We start from the raw sequence: 10251 nt of genomic DNA on the forward strand, positions 1-10251 counted from the left end.
AGAGAGAGATACCGCTCGACACCGCCTGCACAGAGAGAGATACCGCTCGACACCGCCTGCACAGAGAGAGATACCGCTCGACACCACCTGCACAGAGAGAGATACCGCTCGACACCGCCTGCACAGAGAGAGATACCGCTCGACACCGCCTGCACAGAGAGAGATACCGCTCGACACCGCCTGCACAGAGAGAGATACCGCTCGACACCGCCTGCACAGAGAGAGATACCGCTCGACACCGCCTGCACAGAGAGAGATACCGCTCGACACCGCCTGCACAGAGAAAGATACCGCTCGACACCGCCTGCACAGAAAGATACCGCTCGACACCGCCTGCACAGAAAGATACCGCTTAACACTGCCTGAACAGAGAGAGCATATGAGAGCAGGGCCGCCCCCCCTCCCCAAGGGCAAAAGGATGACCGCCCTCCCCTCCCCAAGGGCAAAAGGATGACCGCCCCCCCTCCCCAAGGGCAAAAGGATGATCGCCCCCCCTCCCCAAGGGCAAAAGGATGATCGCCCCCCCTCCCCAAGGGCAAAAGGATGACCGCACCCCCTCCCCAAGGGCAAAAGGATGACCGCCCACCCTCTCCCCAAGGGCAAAAGGATGACCGCCCACCCTCTCCCCAAGGGCAAAAGGATGACCGCCCCCCCTCCCCAAGAGCAAAAGGATGACCGCCCCCCCCTCCCCAAGGGCAAAAGGATGACCGCCCCCCCTCCCCAAGGGCAAAAGGATGACCACCCCCCCAAGGGCAAAAGGGGGGCAGGGCATGACCGCCATCCATGTCCAATGGCAAAGGGCACAACTGCCATCCATCCCCTATGGCAAAGAAGGCAGGGAAGTCATGACTCGTCCATCCCCACTGGCAAAAAGGGGAGTTGTTAATGCTTCCCACTCTTCAGCAGCAGCAAAGGGATTGAAGCTTCCCATTCAGCAGTGGATTGGTTTAGCAGGGTTCTCTGGAGTTAAATGATGAGTCTAGAGTGCAAGTGCTTGCCTGTTTGAAACACAAACCATAAAGCAGGCCCAAGCATAACACAATTGATAGTAAACCTGACATTATACATTCATATTGTAACATGTATTTGTCACATTAAAACAAACTATAGCTTTTACATCATTACAAACATAATCAAACACAACTTACAAAACCAACATGGCAGCAGCAACAAGCCATATGCTGACATCTGAAGGCCAAAGGGAAGACTGCTGTACAAGTGGGCGTATTTATATGTAAAGCAGACATTTTTTTCACCCAACTTTATTTGTGACAGTACCAAACTGACAAAGATAACAAACTCTCAAAAAAAAAAAACGTTTAAATAACTTTTTCTTTTGCAATCAGGGTTCGGATGTGTCGCTGTTTCTATTCTATCCTTACTCAAACCAATGATGGAGCTTATTCTATCCTCACTCACACCAATGATTGGGCTTATTCTCTCCCCACTCACACCAATGATGGGGCTTATTCTCTCCCCACTCACACCAATGATGGGGCTTATTCTCTCCCCACTCACACCAATGATGGAGCTTATTCTATCCTCACTCACACCAATGATGGAGCTTATTCTATCCTAATTCACACCAATGATGGAGCTTATTCTATCCTCACTCACACAATGATGGGGCTTATTCTATCCTTGCTCACATCAATGATGGGACTTATTCTATCCCCACTCACACCAATGATGGAGCTTATTCTATCCTCACTCACACCAATGATGGAGCTTATTCTATCCTCACTCACACCAATGATGGAGCTTATTCTATCCCCACTCACACCAATGATGGAGCTTATTCTATCCTCACTCACACCAATGATGGAGCTTATTCTATCCTAATTCACACCAATGATGGAGCTTATTCTATCCTCACTCACACAATGATGGGGCTTATTCTATCCTTGCTCACATCAATGATGGGACTTATTCTATCCCCACTCACACCAATGATGGAGCTTATCCTATCCTCACACCAATGATGAGGCTTATTCTATTCCCACTCACACCAATGATGGAGCTTATTCTCTCAGCACTGATGGAGCTAAAATGATGGAACTATTCTTTCCCCATTATAACCATTTTCAGCAACTGATGTAATCACTTACTGAGTATGCAGCTTCTTTTTTTTTTTATCTTTGCCTATGTTTCAGTGTATGTAATGTTGATATAGGGCTAGTGGCACCACCTGTGCCAGACTACTTATTCTATCTATGAAATAACCAAATCTTATTTAACAGTACTTATTGTAGACAATGGGGTCAGTTAGTATGCACACCACATTGTCAGCTGTGTGTATACTTATTATAATGAGTAGGATAATAGCCCGGAAAGGAGAGGGAAAGAAAAGTAAATAAAAATGGAAAAAGTAAAACTATACGTGTACGTGATGTACCCTCCTATAAATTATTAGAAAACCTGAATGTATTCCCTCATACACAGTTCTATTCTACTGTATATGCAAGGAGACTACAGGTCTTAATATTAGTACTACTACTATAACTTCCAGAAAATATATGAAAGATATATACTATAAACTAATAAGGTGCACAAGCGCAAAAAAGTGATATAACGTGCAAAACAGTGCAAAAAGGTTTGTACAGGTAAAACCATACTGGCAACAATCCAAAACCTCATACATAAATAAAGTGTACAGTGCAAAAAACACAAAATATCTAAAGATATTTGTAAACTGTGCAGATGGCCGCAATAAATTGTATGTATAATCAGCAGTCCACAGCCATCAAAATTGTAAGCGTTGTGGAAATTACAACATAAACAATGTGTTTAAGTGTAATGTTCCAAATACAAAAGTGCTCAGTGCAACTTATAAAGTTCAATTGATATCTTATGAAGTTCTAAACGGCTCAAAAAACGACTCAAAAAAAGAAGAAGAAAAAGGTGACTTTCGTGATCACATGAATCCAGTGACTTCTGTGCTCGTGCCCCTTTGGATCCCCACTCACCAGTTTCCTATCCCCCTAGGGGGTTATGGGCATGTAGACTCTCCACCTCTGTGTGCCTTACATCGGATACTTCCACCTCCCGGCTGTATGATTGGTACTCCGATGGTGCTCCTTTTTCAGATGATGTTCAGTGGGCAGATCGTTCCTCAGGGGGGAGAAAGATCAATTCTCATAGTGTAGTATGTTTGTCACCACGGAGTATGTTTTAGTAGAAAAATCTTTGGCATACACTCCCAAAAAGAGTTTGTATAACTTGTTGTAGAATTATATATATAAAGCAAAAGAGAACTCACAAAAGAGGACTCTTTATGAAGGGGGGTTAGTCCTTAAATTAAACCAATATTTTATTTAAAAGATGCCAATACAGCAGAAAAATTATAAATTAAAAAAACTTAGTAAAACACAAAAAATTACAAAAAATTACATATGCCCCACATGCTACCGTACAGTGACAAACAGGAGAGCTCTACCTCATTTTAGCCATATATAGTGGTCCTATTTCGATCTGCCCAGCAGGATTGTCACTGTACGGTAGCCTGTGGGGCATATGTAATTTTTTGTGTTTTACTAAGTTTTTTAATATATCATTCTGAATGAGTGATGCAAGAGCACTGTCCCTGTGACAAAATCGGTAATTGGGAGTGGAGGTGTTTTGTAAGTTTTAGTTGGTATCCCATGAATTCCCATTGAAGGTTCAGCATCCATTCTCTCACCTCTATACATCTCCTTGAATATGGTTGATTTTGTCACACCTGTATCCAGGAGATATGGGAGGATCCTGCCATTAACCTCCAAAGGGATAGTGGGAGATCTGTTGTAATTGTCTGTGAGAAGAAGTGGGAATGCTAGGACACCACCTAGGCCTCCCTATATTTGGTAATGTTGTTGGTTCCAGGCTAGGGAATATCTGACCTGTGGTGTGGATTGTATGGTAGGAGGCCCTTGGGGGGCAGTTTGTGCTGGGGGTGGTTGTTCCCCATGAATTGGAGAGTGGGGGTGAGGACATTGACTCCTCCGATGACCCTCCTGTCCACAATTGAAACAATGGGTACGTCTTTGGCGTCCAGAGGGGTTGTTAAAATTACCCTGCGCTCCTCTGCCTCTCTCCCAAGGCTCCACTGTCTAAATTCACCTGTATCATCCCGGAGTCTAGCATCCAGGGGCTTACAGTGTAATCGCTCTTGATAATGCATTGTAGTGACCCCTTTAAGATCAAAACATCCTGCTGCGTGCCTTTCCATTATTTTCGCAGTGAATTGTTTCACTGTTAATCCAGGCCAGTCTGAGATCAATTGTTTCACTACCAAACCTGCATAATTTCTCAAACTAGAACTAAAGGTCTCGATAAACAAAAATCCCATTGCTTCCTCTGTGCCTAAACCCACTTCTTCCTTCCACACTTTCATAAACACTTTCATAAACCTCTTGTAGAATTCTGCTATTTTTTCCTTGGGCTTTTGTTTACAAGCCATGGCCGTGGGGAGGAAAGATCATTCCTTAAAATCTTTCTTCGTTTCTGCCTCTTATTGTGTCCACATTTTAGTACAGCCATCTTCTTCTGTGTTAAGCTTATAAGCACTGGCTGCTGTGCCAGCAGGCTGTATGCTGTGTATGCTGTCAACATTTCTCCAGTCCCAGCTACTCTCTTGATCGTAACCCATAATACCATCCATCATGAGCCTCATATCCTCCTGTGTGTAATTTCTACTTTTGCATGCTCTCTATAAGAAAGCAATGCAAGCCATAGGGTAAACTTGAGGTCGGGGGCTCTTTTTATTATAGTACTAAGTTCCTCAAAATTGAATGGTTTCAGGATCATCTGGCCTCCCATAATGAGGAATGGTGGGGCCAGTTTCACTCCATCCGACTCGGACTCATCCACATTGGGCACTAATGCGCCTAGCGCAGATGAGTATTCCACCTCATCCTCACTACCAGAAACGTTGCCTTCCCGGGACATGGCTCCTTCAGATAATGTTGGAGCAATGGGGAGTCCCTGTTTCTGATCTTTATTTTTCCCTTTGGTTCGAGATTTGATGGTGGTGAGTTTACGCATCACTGTAACTATTGTGGCTCTGGGTTTTAGTTCTAGTTCTGGTGCCTCCTCCGAGGTTACATCAGAGTCTGTTTGTTTTTGTTGTAATTCAGTAACTTGATCTGAGATATCTTCTAGTCTTTGCATAAGGGTTTCTAACGTCTTGTTTTCAGCAATTTTTTTTAATCCTGCCTCGCTTTCATCAGAATCTGAAGCTTCCTTGACTTGCACTACCACGGGGGTATCTGTTGTTGGAGTACTGGTGAAGGTGGAGCCGATGCCACCAAAGAAGGGGGTTTACTGGGTTGCCTATGGCCAGGGCGGCTATTTGGATCAACTTATCATCCCCCGAGGCCTTACTTACAGGTATGCTGGGATACAGGGGTGTGTAGGCAGGTGTTAGGGGTGGCTGTGGGATTGCATCAGGCAGTATGGTGAGGAACGGGTTAGTGGGCAAAAGAACAGGGGCGGCTGGCTGTATGTGGGGTCACTTTACTTTTGCTTCCACTAAGTGCAATTATTCTGCCGTAAAATGCAGATTCAAACTCTTTGTATTCAAACTCTTTTTGCCCCACTTATTCTTTTTATTTCCTTCTGGCTGTGAATCGCGCCAAAGAGGGGCTACATTTACCCAGTTCTCCCCTGCCTCTCTCATGTACTTTATGTCCCACTCGGGGGTCCTCATATACCATGGGAAAGCCTTTTTGTCCCCCAGATTCCTCTGACCATGTCCCTATATAATTCATTGTTGCCACCCGTCCGTGGGAACTGCTATGCATACTCTCTGTCTGTCCTCCCAGATCATCTACAAAAGTAAGGGCTGCCGATAGCACTGTTTGCCGCCAGTGAACGCTTAAAGGTTCTCCTAGTGCGCTGGTGCGGCACTGTTTCGTCTCAGCTCCTGTGTATCTGACTACCTGAACCTGAACCTGATCATCTGCTACTGTTACCGACCCGGCTTCGTCTGACTTCTCTGCCTTCTCCAAACCCGACCCGGCCCGCCTGACCTAGCTACCACTTCTGCCTGTGATTCCTTTGCCGACCTCTGCCAGTTTTACCGACGCTGCCTTGCCTGCTGCTATCACCTGTCTGCTCGCCTACTGACCCAGACCGTCCGACCCTGCTCCAACCTGCTGCCTGTTCAGTGTTCTGCTGTGCCTGTGGTTCCTCTCATCGGCTCCTGTAGCTGCTGCTTGCATTTCTCAGCTCTTCTATCAACTTCCAGCCCTGCTCTGCCAGCCGTCCAGCCATCCAGAGGGATCTCTTCTCCGCTATCAGTCCCAGCGGCCCTATTCCAGCAGGCACTCCTACCCACTGTGCTCTCGAGACCGCTGTTCCCATTCCAGTGGCTCCTGAACCAGCATTGTAAGAGAGGTCTCCTTCTACAAGTCGGACTTCAACACCAGGTACCTAACAGTACGAAACAGCCATGACTGAGCCCACAGGAGAGACCTCTCCCATAAAGGAGATCTGCACGCATCTGGCGGCCCTTACCCAAGCTGTAAAGTTGCTGCAGGATGGCTATACCAGACTTGAAGGACAGGTCCAGAACCTTACTGATGCTGGTCACGCAGCTTCTGCTCCATCCTCCACACCAGTACAGTCTGTTGCCTCCCCATCTGTTGTCATGCTTCCACCTGAGCCAAGGGTGCCCATTCCAGAGAGGTTCTCTGGGGATCGAACCAAATTTCGGGCATTTCGGAACGCCTGTCAGCTCTATTTTGCCCTACAACCACAGACTTTCTCTCTGGAAGCCACTAAAGTAGGATTTGTGATCTCCCTTTTACAATGAGAACCCCAGACCTGGGCCCACCGATTACTTGAAGGAGACTCAGTCCTGACTCACTCTCTGCAATCCTTCTTTGAAGCCATGGCTCAGCTTTATGAGGACCCCCAAAGGACTGCCACAGCTGAATCTGCTCTGTTTGCGCTCCAGCAGGGCCGCAGACCGGCCGAGGACTATGTCACGGACTTTAGGCGCTGGAGCGCAGACACTCAGTGGAATGATGCGGCTTTGAGGCATCAGTTCTGCATGGGGTTATCCGAAGGGCTTAAGGACAAACTTGCTCGAGTCAGCATATCAGAAACCCTGGAGGCCTTGATCTCCTTGGCAATCCAGATTGACCGTCGTCTCCGGGAGCGATGATCAGAGCACTCTGCTCAGCAAACCAGCGAACAGCGAAGGCCCCAATGCCTGCTTCCCGCTACTTACCTCCGCCCAGCTCTTATACGGCCTGCTCGGTTCCTGACACCGCCGAGCCCATGCAATTGGGACTAATGCGCCATGCTTTACCCCCAGAAGAATGTGCACGTCGCCGGCAGCAGAATCTCTGCCTCTACTGTGGTGGTACAGGTCACTATGTCTACAACTGCCCAGTCAAGACAAGTAAGTGCCTATCTTCTGCTTCTACCAGTCTCTCTGCATTGTCTGCCAACTCAATGCACCTTGCTGTTCCTCTTTTGCTACAGCTCCAAGGAAGGACGGTGACAGTCAACGCTATCATTGACTCTGGGGCGTTCAGCTGCTTTATTGATTCCATTTTTGTTAGCCAACAGGGCATCCCGTTACAAGACAAGATTCATGAACTCTCGGTTTTTCTGGCTGATGGATCTAGCATCAGTTCTGGGAAGGTAACTCAAGAGACTCTTCCCCTGCCTGTCATCATCTCCTCTCAGCATAAAGAATTCCTGACCCTTGATGTAATCTCCTCTCCGATGTTTCCGATCATCCTGGGCATACCCTGGCTCCAAGCCCATAACCCTAACATCAATTGGGTTACTAGAGAAGTCAAGTTTCCTTCTCCCTATTGTCTGAAGCACTGCCTAACAGACTCCACCAAGTCTTCTGCCACTCTTTTATGTCTAGACTCTGACCAGAATCTACTCCAGACTATACCCAAGCATTATCACAAGTTTATTGATGTCTTCAGCAAGAAAGGAGCAGACTCTCTACCTCCTCATCGCCCCTATGATTGTCCGATTGAACTGCTCCCTGGGGCCGAGATTCCTTTCGGACGCATCTTTCCTCTGTCAGAAAAGGAGCAGGATGCACTTAAGATCTACTTAGATGAGAACCTGGAAAAGGGGTTAATTCGCCCTTCAACTTCCCCAGCGGGAGCCGGAATTTTCTTCGTCACCAAAAAAGATCAGACCCTCCGACCATGTGTGGACCATAGAGAGCTAAACAAGATTACGGTTAAGAACCACTACCCCTTCCCTTTGGTACCCGAACTCTTCCAGAGACTGAGGTCTGCTGTCATATTTACTAAGCTTGACCTAAGAGGGGCGTACAATCTAGTCCGCATTCAGGCCGGGCATGAATGGAAGACAGCCTTCCAGACCCGATTCGGGCATTATGAATACTTGGTAATGCCCTTCGGGCTCTGCAACGCTCCGGCCACGTTCCAACATCTCATTAACGATGTATTCAGAGACTTTCTTGATGTATTCATGATTGTCTACCTGGACAACATCTTAATATTTTCTGGATCACTCGATCAGCATCGGGAGCATGTCCGCAAGGTCCTAAGCCGTCTTCGTCAGCACAGACTTTACGCAAAGGCTGAGAAATGAGAATTCGAATTACGGAGCATCCAATTCTTGGGGCTAGTGATCTCCCCAACGGGCATTAAGATGGATCCCCAAAAAGTGTCTGCTGTGTTAGACTGGCCAGCGCCTCTGGATAAGAAGGGCGTAAAACGCTTCATCGGCTTTGCAAACTTCCATAGGAAATTCATAAGAGGCTTTTCAGCTATAATTGCGCCCATCACGCAACTAACCAAACAAAGCTCTCGTTTCTGCTGGACTCAGGAGGCCCAGAATGCCTTTGAAGAGCTTAAAAGACTTTTCACGTCTGCCCCAATCCTCAGTCATCCGGACCCGTCCTTACCCTTCATTCTCGAAGTAGACGCTTCTAAAGTGGCCGTAGGAGCAGTCATCTCTCAACATCGAGGTAACAAGGACCTAATGCACCCTGTGGGGTTCTTCTCTAGGAAATTCTCTCCTGCAGAGAGGAATTATGACGTTGGCGACCGAGAACTGCTCGCTATTAAAGCTGCCTTGGCGGAGTGGAGGTATCTGTTGGAGGGCGCTGCTCATCCGGTACTAATATATACCGATCATAAGAACTTAGAGTACCTAAGGTCTGCCAAATGACTGAGACCCCGACAAGCTCGCTGGGCCCTGTTCTTCTCATGCTTCTCCTTCCATATAACATACCAGCCCGGATCGAAGAACGTTAAGCCGGATGCGCTGTCACGCATATATGACAATCCAAAGGACTCATCTGTTCCTGATACCATCCTGCCAGGCGGAAATTTTTTACTCTTACAGACAGATCTTCTCTCTTTGATCAAAGAAGCGTCCTCTGACTCCTCAAAACCCCCGGGATCACTTTAACGTCCAGGGATGGCTTGTTCTGGAGGGGAAGTCAAATCTTTGTTCCCAAGAATGTTCGAGTCAAAGTGTTGTCCCTTCTTCACGATCATCCACTGGCAGGCCACTTTGGGGTCCGTTAGACCCTTAAGCTCGTACGACGCACGTTCTGGTGGCCCAACTTGAAGGACTTTTGTGAGAAGTACGTCAGCTCCTGTCCTGTTTGTATCCAGAACAAGACGCCAAGAAATCGGGCTTGGGGACTGCTGAAACCCTTACCTGTGCCCGACAGACCCTGGAGAATGATTACCATGGACTTTATAGTCGAGCTTCCATGCTCTGAGGGGTGCTCAGCTATCTTTGTGGTTGTAGACCGGCTGTCCAAAATGGCCCATTTTTTACCCCTAAACGGGACCCTATCTGCTGTGGAGACTGCCCGCATATTCATTAAAGAAATTGTGAGGTTACTTGGAATTCCAGCAAATATAGCTTCCGACAGAGGAGTTCAGTTCACCTCACGTTTCTGGAGGGCCCTGTGTGAGATCCTGAAAATTGAGCTGGCCCTGTCCTCGGCCTATCATCCCCAAACCAACGGACAAATGGAATGGACCAACCAGACTCTTGAACAGTACATTAGGTGTTTCACATCTTTTGTGCAGAATGATTGGGTGTCCCTGCTGCCCTTAGCAGAATTTGCCTACAATAATGCTTGTCATTCAGCCACCGGTCAGTCCCCTTTTTTCTCCAATTATGACTTTCATTTAACTTTTCTGCCTGACTTTCTTTCAGAAACCTCAGTTCCGGCGGTCCAGGAGACAGTGGAGTTCCTCAGCCATAATAACCGGGTGTTGCAGGAGGCAGTGGCTAAGCCCAGGC

The sequence above is a fragment of the Lithobates pipiens genome, unplaced genomic scaffold (genome assembly GCF_037356315.1).
Source record: "Lithobates pipiens isolate NorthernLeopardFrog02 unplaced genomic scaffold, aLitPip1_a1.2 Scaffold_1, whole genome shotgun sequence".
Lineage (NCBI taxonomy): Eukaryota > Metazoa > Chordata > Amphibia > Anura > Ranidae > Lithobates > Lithobates pipiens.